This window comes from Suricata suricatta, chromosome 7 (genome assembly GCF_006229205.1).
Source record: "Suricata suricatta isolate VVHF042 chromosome 7, meerkat_22Aug2017_6uvM2_HiC, whole genome shotgun sequence".
Taxonomy (NCBI): domain Eukaryota; kingdom Metazoa; phylum Chordata; class Mammalia; order Carnivora; family Herpestidae; genus Suricata; species Suricata suricatta.
The window spans coordinates 48,834,808-48,846,937 of NC_043706.1; positions in this window are offsets into that span (position 1 = coordinate 48,834,808).

Sequence of the window (12,130 nt, forward strand, 5' to 3'; positions counted from 1 at the left end):
AGAGAAAGACAGGCTCTGAGGCAGGCTCCCATGCTGACAGCAGAGAGCACCCTTCATATACATCTTTGCATATAGCATAATGAGTTACAAGAAATGAACCACAAGAAAAAAATTAAAGAGCACAAATAAAGGGGCGCCTGGGTGGCTCAATTGGTTAAGAGTCCAACTTTGGCTCAAGTCATGTTCTCACACTTTGTAGGTTTGAGCCCCGTATCAGGCTCTGTGCTGACAGATCAGAGCCTGGAGCCTGCTTCAGATCCTGTGTCTCCCTCTCTGCCCCTCGCTTGCTCATGCTCTGTCTCTGTCAAAAATGAATAAACATTTAAAAAACTTTATTTTTAATATAATTTACTGTCAAATTGGCTTACATACAACACCCAGTGCTCATCCCAACAAGTACCCTCCTCAATGCCCATCACCCATTTTCCCCTCTCCCCAGGCTCCATCCACCCTCAGTTTGTTCTCTGTGTATAAAAGTCTCTTATGGTTTTCCTCCCTCCCTCTCTGTTTGTAACTATTTTTCCCCTTCCCTCCCCCATAGTCTTCTGTTGTTTCTCAAGATCCACATATGAGTGAAAATATATAATATCTGTCCTTTTATGACTGACTTATTTCTCTCAGCATAATACCTTCCAGTTCCATCCACTTTGCTGCAAATGGCAGGATTTCATTCTTTTTCATTGCCAAGTAGTAGTCCCTTGTATATATAAACCATATCTTTTTATCCATTCATCCATTGATGAACATTTAGGCTCTTTCCACAATTTGGCTATTGTTGAAAGTGCTGCTATGAACATTGGGGTACATGTGCCCCTAGGAATCAGCACTCCTCTATCCTTGGGTAAATTCCTAGTAGTGCTATTACTGCATCATAGGGTAGTTCTATTGTTAATTTTTTTGAGGAACCTCCAGACTGTTTTCCAGAGCAGTTGCACCAGTTTACATTCCCACCAGCAGTGAAAGAGGGTGCCCATTTCTCCACATCCTTGCCAGCATCTATAGTCTCCTGATTTGTTCATTTTAGCCACTCTGACCAGCGTGAGGTGGTATCTCAGTGTGGTTTTGATTTGTATTTCCCTGGTGCTGAGTGATGTTGAACATCTTTTCATGTGTCTGTCAGCCACATGGATGTCCTCTTTGAAAAACTGTCTATTCATGTCTCCTGCCCATTTCTTCACTGGATTATTAGTTTTTTGGGTGTTGAGTTTGGTAAGTTCTTTATAGATTTTGGACACTAGCCCTTTATCTTGTATGTCATTTGCAAAAAATTTTTCTCATTCTGTCGGTTGCCTTTTAGTTTTGTTGATTGTTTCCTTTACAGTGCAGGAGCTTTTTATCTTGATGAGGTTCCAATATTTCATTTTTGTTTTTAACTCCCTTGTCTTTGGAGATGTGTTGAGCAAGAAATTGTTGTAGCTGAGGCCAAAGAGGTTGTTTTCTACTTTCTCCTCTAGGGTTTTGATGGTTTCCAGGTCCTTGATCCATTTTGAGTCTATTTTTGTGTGTGATATAAGAAAGTGGTCTAGTTTCATTCTTCTGCATGTTGCTGTCCAATTCTCTGAGCACCATTTGCTAAAGAAACTATCTTAAAAACACTTTTTAAAAAGGCACAAATACATGGAGACTGAACAATATGCTGCTAAATAGCCAACAGTCAGTGAAAAGATCAAAGAGGAAATTTAAAAAATATCCAGTGAAATGAAAGCATAACTGTCCAAAATCTTTGTTAAAGCAGTTATAAGAGGAAAATTTATAGTGATACAGCCTTACCTCAAGAAACAAGAGAAATCTGGGGGTCCTGGGTGCTGTAGCTGGTTAAGCATCTGACTTTTGCTCAGGTATGATCTTGCAGTTTGTGGATTCAAGTGCTGACAGCTCAGAGCCTGGAGATTGCTTCAGATTCTGTGTCTCCCCCTCTCTCTGCCCCACTCCCCCTACTCTCTGTCTCTATCTCAAAAATAAATATTAAAAAAAAAAAGAAATAAGAAAAATCTCAAATGGTCTAACCTCATACCTAGAGGAACTAGGAAAGGGAGAACAAACAGAACCCAAGGTTAGTAGAATGAAGAGAATAATAAAAATCAGAGCAGAAGTATATGAAATAGAGACCAAAAAAAACAAACAATAGAGGGGCACCTTGGTGGCTCAGTCAGTTGAACCTCTGACTTCTCTTTATTTTGGCTCAGGTCATGATCTCAGGGTCATGGGATTGAGCCCCACAGTGGGCCTGGTGCTGAGTATAGAGTCTGCGTAAGATTTTCTCTCTCTCTCTCCCTCTCTGCCCCTCTCCTCTGCTCACCTGTACACTTTCTTTCTCTCTCTCAAATTAAAAAACAAAGAATAGAAAAAAATCAATGAAACCAAGAACTGGCTCTTTTAAAAGAAACAAAGTTGAAAAAGCTTTAGCCAGATTTATCAAGGAAAGAAAAAAAGGGGAGGGCGCACACACACACAAATCAGAAACAAAAGAGGGAAGGTAAAACTGACACCGCAGAAATACAAAGGATTATGACATTACTATGAAAAATTATATGCCAACAAATTGGACAACCTAGAAGAAATGGATAAACTCCTAGAAACATACAATCTTCCAAAACTGAATCAGGAAGAAATAGAAAATCTAAACAGGCTGGTCACCAGTAATGAAATTGAATTGGTTGTCAAAAAGCTCCCCAGAAACCAAAGTCCAGGATTAAACGGATCCACAAGTAGAGTCTACCAAACATTTAAGGACGAGTTAACATCTATTCTCCTCTGTGGCAACCCCGTAGAATAACATGACCCAAAAGCTGTAGTTACAGAGAAAAACAGTACATGGAACTATACAATGAATAATAAATGATTAATATAGCTTTAAGAAAATAATCATTGTGATGTTTCTCTGGGAAAGCAGTTGATTTATGATGCGGGAACGCCTGGCCAGCCCTGGGCGGAACGCCGCCTGTTCCTTTTGTGTCGACTTCTCTGCTTCTCAGAGGCCACTTGTTTATATGAAACTTATTGATTATACCTGATCAACCATAACGTACCTGCCTGAGGAAGTTCTGTTTTTTCTCATGAGATCACTCTCTGATCACCAACAACAATCTGGGCATTGATTGAATATCATATTCTCAATAAATATGGGACTTCAGAGTTATTCGGGGCAACAGTTATAAGCTGTCATCTCCTGCTCCCTTTCTCCTCTGCAGCTGACTTGTTTGTGCCTAATTCTTCTCCCGTGCACTGTTTACAGAAAGCGGCAAGTGGCGCCCGAAGAGGGACCTGAATAAAAAGTGGGAGAAGAAGCCCTAAAGTGGTTTTCTTCACGGCCGTGCCCTTTTTTCCCCGCTGGTGAGCTGTGGGTATTGATAGCAAGGTCTGGGAAATATTGAGAGCACAGACGAATGTCGCCCTTATGTATGTTTGTTAAGACAGCTCCTAAAGTCAGTGGGAGCAAACTTTTGGAGCTTTTATAGGTCATTAAAGAACATTGCCCCTGGTTCCCTACACTAGGGACTTTCGATTTGCAGACGTGGGAAAAAGTGGGACATGCGCTTAAAACACTGCATGCCAAAGGAAAACAGACAGGTTCCAATTACAATATGGTCTACTTGGTCGCTTATTCGCTCCATATTGGAGCCCTTACAGACACCTGAGGCAGATGGGATGACTCCGATACTAACTCAGAGAAGGATGGCCCAGAGAAGGCAATCCCGAAAGGTATTGATATACATAAACTTACTTTAAAAGAAATTTAGGAGGAGGAATTTCCTCCCCCTCCTCAGTTACAGAGAAAATGGAAACATTTTTAACTATGCCAAAGCCGTCAGCTCCACTTTTGTATGAGAAGCGGAGGACACCCCTCCTCTCTCCTGTACAAAAAGGACTCAGAGGCACAGCGAAATGGGGATTGAGATGCCTTGCATTTTGCACTTCCGGTCATTATTCAAGAGCGGATTGCTCCTGGTCAGGATCCTAATCACCCTGACGGTGCCCTTGAGGCTATACATGAACCTCTTCCATTTAAAATATTAAAAAAAAACTTAAGCAAGCAGTGCAAAATTGTGGCGCTAATTCCCCATTCACGCATGACATTATTCAAGGCATGGCAAAAGGCAATCGTCTTACACCTATGGATTGGCCTAGCGAATTTTTACAATTTAGAACCTGGTGGCAGGACCACGCAGAAACAGCTGCAGACTTTAGTAGAGCCAGCAACATCCCCATATCCTTAGATCAACTCCTGGGGTTTGGTGCCTGGGCTGGAGGACAGGAGCAAATACAAATGAAGCAGTTGAACAACTGAGGCGCTGCTGTCGGCCTGCCTGGGATAAGTTAGAATCCAAAGGCTCAGCCAATGCCTCTTTTCAGAAAATAATCCAAGGCGCACAGGAGCCTTATACTGATTTTATTGCTAGATTGCAGGAGGCTATTAAAAGGCAGATTAATAATGCTGAGGCCCCAGATGCCATCTTACAAAGATTGGCATGAGAATGCTAATGCTGATTGCAAAAAGGTGGTCACACCACTTAAAGGGAAAGGCACCATAACGGACTATAGTAAATTATGTCAAGGGATAGGAACAGAAACCTACAAAGCAAACTTACTGGCACAGGCTATGGCAAATTTCAATAATACAAAACTCAAAGGACAATGTTTTAATTGTGGACAATTAGGCCATACGAAAGCTCAATGTAAACAAAAAGGAAAACTTCCTTCAAAAGCTTATAAGAATAATACACCTGGCATATGTCCTAGATGCCACAGAGGAAATCATTGGGCCAGTCAGTGTCATTCTAAATTCCATAAAAATGGATCTCCCCTATCGGGAAACTTGCCTCGGGGCAAGCCCTCAGCCCTGAAAGAAAAGAGGGCTCCCTCTCCTCAGCATCTGACACTTCCAGTTGCCTCACAATTTTAAATTTCTACATGCAACTCAAGGAAGTGCAGGTTTGGACATTCCCATTCCAATGGATTTCATATTGTCACCCACTATCGAGCCTATAAAAATTCCTGCAAATCTTTTTGGGCCACTACCAGAAGGGACTACTGAATGGCTCTTAGGAAGATCTAGTCTTACTTCTAAAGGAGTTCTAGTTCATACCGGAGTTATTGATTCAGATTATAAAGGAAAGATATTAGTCCTAATGTCTACCTCAGTTCCTTATCATTTTAAGAAAGGAGATCATATTACATAATTACTATCTCTCCCCTATTTTAAAGGCAAATATTTAAATAAGCAGAGAAATGCCAGAGGATTTGGAAGCACAGAAAAGGCTGGCACATATCTAATTAAAAAAATGTATCAGGACAAACCTATTTGTTATGTTAAAATTCAAGGGAAAACTTTTTCTGGGTTAATGGACACTGGAGCAGAACTATTATTAGTTCCCAGCATGAGCCTAAAAAGTGGCCTTATGGCCCGGCTTCAATCACTATTTATGGCCTCAGACAAACAACTAATGTACATCAAAGTTTAAATATTCTTCCATGTATAGGGCCTAATGGAAGAAGGTTATTTGCAACCATAAATCCTTGACTTGCCAATTAATTTATGGGGTAGAGATTTGTTAAGTCAATGGGAGCATCATTAATTTTACCTTCTCCAAAAGATACTTCTCAGCTTTTTTGCTGAGGGCCACTGCTCCTGAGCCTATTCAACTTAACTAAAAAAAGGACAAACCTATCTAAGGGGAGCAGTGGCCCTTAAAAAGAAAAATTAATAGCCTTGCAAACTTTACTAAAAAAAAAGATACAGAAAAGACATATCAAAGGATCTCCTAGTCCTTGAAATTCACCTGTATTTGTTATTAAGAAAAAAATCAGGAAAATGGAGATAACTCACAGACTTGCGTAGTTAATGCTGCTATTCAGCCCATGGATATGTTACAGCCTAGGTTACCTTCTCCCTCGAGAATGGCCTATAACTATTATAGATTTACAAAATTGGTTTTTACACTATTCCTTTAGCTAAGAAAGACTGTCCTCATTTTGCATTTACTGTCCCTAGCATCAATTTAAAAGAGCCTTCTAAACACTATCAATAAAAAGTTTTATCTCAAGAAATGTTAAATAGCCCCACGATATGCCAAAAATATGTGGCTAAAGTAATTCAACCCGTCAGAAAAAAATATCCACAAGTCTATCTCATCCACTATATACATAACATTTTACGCTCAGCATCAAATACTAAACAATTACAACAAGCCTTTATCATGCTTCAATCACAGTTTGATAAACATAATTTAATTATCTTGCCAGAAAAAATACAAACATCTTCTCCATTCTCATCCCTGGAACATATAATGGATAAAACTCATATTAGGCCTCAAAAAATTCAAATACATAAAGATAGTATTAAAACTTTAAATGATCTTCAAAAATTGTTAGGAGATATTAGATTAGACCAAAAATTAAAATTCCTATTTATGTGCTGCAACATTTGTTTACAACTCAAAAAAAATTTTTTTTAATGTTTTATTTATTTTGGATACAGACAGAGACAAAGCATGAGAGAGGGAGGAGCAGAGAGAGAAGGAGACACAGAACCGGAAGCAGGCTCCAGGCTCTGAGCTAGCTCTCAGCACGGAGCCTGACGTGGGGCTTGAACCCACGAATGTGAGATCTGATCTGAGCCGAAGTCGGAGGCTTAACCGACTGAGCCACCCAGGCACCCCTGTTTATAGCTTTAAAAAAGATCCTAATCTCAATAGTCCTCGGATTTTGTCTAAAAAAAGCTTTACAAAAATTACAATGTGTAAAACATCAAATACAATCAATACAAACAGATAAAATTTTGCCTGAGGTTTTATTAACTCTTCTTATTTTCCATACACCTCATACTCCTACAGGATTACTTATACAAAAAAAATTAATAGTAAAATGGATATTCTTACCAAATAATAAAACCCTTCACCACTTATCTAGACCATATGGGACATTTATTTCAGGTCACAAAAAAAAAAAAAAAAACAACCCAACAACTTCAAGGTTTTAATCCTAAAACTATAGTCTTATCTTTAAATAAAACACAGATAAAAACTGCTTTTCAAAATAATATAAATTAACAAATTAAGTAGGTTTACAAAATTTACATCCTCATATTACCCCTCCTTGCCTATTATCTCTTTCCTTTCTTTAAAAAAAATTTTTTTAATGTTTTATTTATTTTTGATACAGAGAGAGACAGAGCATGAGAGGGGGAGGGGCAGAGAGAGAGGGAGGCACAGAATCAGAAGCAGGCTCCAGGCTCTGAGCCAGCTGCCAGTACAGGGCCTGATGCGGGGCTCGAACCCACAAACGTGAGATCTGACCTGAGCCAAAGTTGAAGGCTTAACTGACTGAGCCACCCAGGCGCCCTATCTCTTTCCTTAAACAAACATTTATCTTGCCAAAAATTACTTCCACTGTCCCTCTTCCTGATGCTCCTCTATATTTTTCTAATAAATCAATAAAAGGTAAGACATGTTATTATAAACCTATATCAAAAATTATACCAACTGAAAGATTATCAACACAAAAATCAAAATTAATGACAGTCATAACTCTTTCAAAATGTTTCTTCAGCTCTTAATTTACTCTAATTTGTTATACACTGTATATATTTTAAATCATATTAAAACTGCTACCATTTCTACATCTAACAATTCTTTACAAACCTTATTTCAAAAACTACAACTTATTCATTCTCGATCTCCTTTCTATAACATCCATATTCGTAGTCATTCAGACCTTCCAGGCCCATTGTCTAAAAACAATGCAATTGCTGATTCACTCATTTGTTCTATATTTCAGCAGGCTTCAGATTTTCATTCCTTAACTCCTATCAATAAAAAAGGATTGCAGCATGACTTTCCTATCACAAAAAAACAAGCTAATAAAATTTTACAATCATGTCCATCATATGCCACAATTAACACCCCACCTCAGCCTGCTGGGGTAAGTCCAAGGGGGTTAACTCCTAATAAATTATAACAAATAAATGTCACTGATATTCCTTCTTTTGGACAACAATCATTTGTTCATGTTACTATTGATACCTATTCCAGATTCATTTGGGCCACAGCTCAAACAGGTAAGACGGCTACACACGTTATCAGACCTCTCCATGCTACAATGACAGTAATAAGAATGCCATTAGCCATTAAAACAGATAATACTCCAGCTTACACATCTACAAAATTACAATCATTTTTACAATTATAAAGTATTAAACATATAGCAGGTATTCCTTATAATCCTCAAGGACAAAAATTTATTAAAAAAAGCAAATCAAATCCTAAAATTACAACTACAAAAACAAAAAGGGGAATACAAAGTCCTCCTCAGGAAATATCACAAGCTTTGTTCACTCTAAAATTTTTAAATGTAATGGTAAAGATACTACAGCAACAGAGCGACATTTTGTCATTAAAGATCGAAACAAAACGTATCCATCCATTTGGTGAAAAGAGATTGCTTCTAATCCATGGTTCTCAGGTAATTTAACAACATGGGGGAAAAGGTTATGCTTGTGCCTGACCTAACGGGGCTGTCAAGCCCGTTTGGGTTCCTTCTCGTTTTATTAAGGTTCGACATGAGCAAACGGAAGAGGTTCCCTCCGATCATCAGCTTCGAGGGTCTGTCCATAAGGAGCATCCGGATCACGATTCCGGGGACAGATCGAGCAAAAATTCCAACTTGGGGACAGATCAAGAAGCTCACCAAGAAACCAAAAGAAATTCTGGAGAATGAACAACATCCTTTTACTCCCAATAACATGGCTGTCGCTATGATGGCCCTCGGCACGACAGCCGTAAGTCTCCCAGGTTGTCAGGCTCGAACAGGTAATTTCACGTACTGGGCCTACATACCTAATTCACCCTTACTACGCCCAATTGAATAGGGAGATGATATAGTTCCCGTTTATCTTAATGCTTCAAAATGGATGCCTGTAATGATTGATCCTCGTTTACCTTTAATCCCTCAAGAAGAAGGTTCATTCATTAATATAACTTTGGGACATCAAGTTAGACCTATAGGCATAGGTAATCATTCTAGTTGTCTTATACCCGCAGATCAAAGATGGCTACTAGCTACTCCTGATAATAATTCAAACAAATCTGTTTCATTTAATATTAACCAAGGGGTTACAATCTAAAAAAAAAAAAATGGAATATTAACTTTAACACGGCAGCATTTCCCATTCCAAAATGCGAAGAGGCACAGACTTGGTCTGATAAAGGAATTCGCTCATTTGAGGAGGATTGTAGAGCTCCAGTTCCTAGAGTTCCCTAAGGGGATGGCGGGCACCAATTGCACTGAAAAAAATTGCTCCCTTCATCAGCCTCTTAAATGGTCTTCATATAAAAATTCTATTATTACCCAACTCTCTGTACTGAGCAAAAAGCCTATCCTATGGCATGGAGGCGTGTTCTACACCCGCTCCTTTTGTGGAATATAATAAAAAACAAAAGAACTTCTGAAAAATAACTGCTGCCTTAAGTCATGTTTCTATTCGGAATGTTTTTTATTCTAATTATTCTAAACCTAAAAGACATTATCTAGATGTTTTACTTATGAAACAAAAATGGTTAGCAGCATGTGTTCATGACCCTTATGTGTTTCTTATGGGAAAAATAACATTTGAACATTCAAAAAGAGAATTATATTGCCCTCATTGTCAAATGTTTACTTGTGTTGATGGAAATTTAACTCTTAATGATAATATTCTTCTTTTAACTTGTAGAAGATTAGGAATCTAGCTACCTGTGAAACATCCTTGAGTCTGGGAAAGTTCTCCAGACACGCATGTAATTTTAATAGTTTTAAAAAACTGGCTGAAAAGAACAAAAAGATTTATAGACTTGCTGATCGCTGAAGTCTTGGGAATTATAGCTAGGACGGTCACTGCTACCACTGCTGGGATGGCTTTACATCAAACAATACCAACCACACATTTTGTTCAAGTATGGCATGAAAATGCAAGTAAGTCTTGGAATCAACAAAGCATGATTGATCAAAAATTAAATAAAAGAGTATCTGATTTAGAATCAGCTATGATTTTTATTGGGAATAAAGTTCAAAATATAAAAGTAAGACTTCGTCTCCTATGTCATTGGAATGTAACAGACTTTGGCATCACACCTTATCCCTATAACCAATCAGAGATTTCTTGGGATAAAATCCAACGTCATTTAACTAACTTTAGATATTAGACAACTGCAAGATACTATTCAAGGTATAACACACTCTTCTTTTCAAATGACACAAGGATTCAATGTTGCTCAACAAATTGATAATGTTATATCTTCTCTAAATCCTTTCACTTGGATCAAACAAACTGGTTTGGGACTTATAGGAGAAATGATTATACTTTTTATTGCTGTAATCTTTTTATGTTTAGTCTTCAGATTAACATGAGAATCCTTCCGATGATTGACGAATCAAAAAATTGCAAAATCAATGTTCCAGATTCTATATAAATAAAAAGGGGGAAATGTGGCAACCCCTCAGAACAACATGACCCAAAAGCTGTAGTTACAGAGAAAAACAGTACATAGAACTATACAATGATTAATAAATGATTAATATAGCTTTAAGAAAATAATTATTGTAATGTTTCTCTGGGAAAGTAGTTGATTTATGATACGGGAGCCGGGAAGCCGGGAACGCCTGGCCCCCCGCCCTCCCCCTCCCTCCCCACCTGTTCCTTTTGTGTCAACTTCTCTGCTTCTCAGAGACCACTTGTTTATATGAAACTTATTGATTATGCCTGATCAACCATAACGTACCTGCCTGAGCAAGTTCTGTTTTTTTCTAATGAGATCACTCTCTGATCACCAACAACAATCTTGGCATTGATTGTATATCATATTCTCAATTAATATGGGACTGCGGCGTTGTTCAGGGTGACAGTTATTGTAAACTGTTGTCCCCTGCTCCCTTTTTCTTTTGCAACTAACTTGTTTATGCCTAATTCTTCTCCTGTGTGCCGTTCCCAAAAAGCGACACTCCTCAAAATATTTTTAAATAGAAATCTTAAATAGAAATATCCCTAACATCTATGATGAACACAGAGGCAAAAATCCTTGGCAAAATATTAGCAAACCACATTCAACAATATATTAAAAGGATCTTTCACCATGATCAAGTGGGGTTTATTCTGGGGGTGCAAAGATGGTTCAATATTCACAAATAAATCGATGTGATTTGCTTCATCAATAAAACTAAGGATGAAAACCATACAATCATCTTAAGAGATGCTGAAAAAGCACTTGACAAAATTCAACATCTGTTTATGATAAAAACTTTTAACAAAGTGGGTTTAGAGGTAACACATCTCAAAATAAGAAAGGCCACGATATAACAAACCCAAAGCTAACATTATATTCAAATGGTGAAAAATGAGAGCTTTTTCTCGAAGACCAAGAACAAGACAAGAACATTCACCCTTGCTACTTTTATCTAGCATAGTCCTAGACCTAGCACAGCAATCAGGCAAGAAGAAAAGGAGGATCCAAACTGACAAAAAGAAATGAAACTGTCACTATTTAAAACGACAACAACAATGGGGCACCTAGATGGCTCAGTCAGTTAAGCGTCCGACTTCGGCTCAGGTCATGATCTCACGGTTTGTGGGTTCGAGTCCCACATCAGGTTCTGTGCTGAGAGCTCAGAGCCTAGAGCCTGTTTCCGATTCTGTGTCTCCCTCTCTCTGCCCCTCCCCCACTCATGCTCTGTCTCTGTCTCAAAAATAAGCAACAACAAAAAAATTAAAATTAAAAAAAATCCCAACAGTAAAACTGTCACTATTTGCAGATGATATGAGAGTACACATAAAAAACTTAAAGACTTCACCATATAACTATTAGAGGTAATAAATGAATTCAATAAAGTTGTAGGATTCAAAAATTAATACACAGAAATTGGTTGTGTTTCCATACACTAATAATGAAGTAGCAGAAAGAGAAATTAAGAAAACGATTTAATTCACAATCACACCTGAAAGAATAAAATACCTAGGAATAAACTGACCCAAGGAGGTAAAAGACCTGTACTCTGAATACTATAAAGCACGGATGAAAGAAATTGCAGATGACACAAACGAAAGATATCCCATGCTCATGGATTAGAAGGATAGTGTCAAAATGTTCATACTACCCAAAGC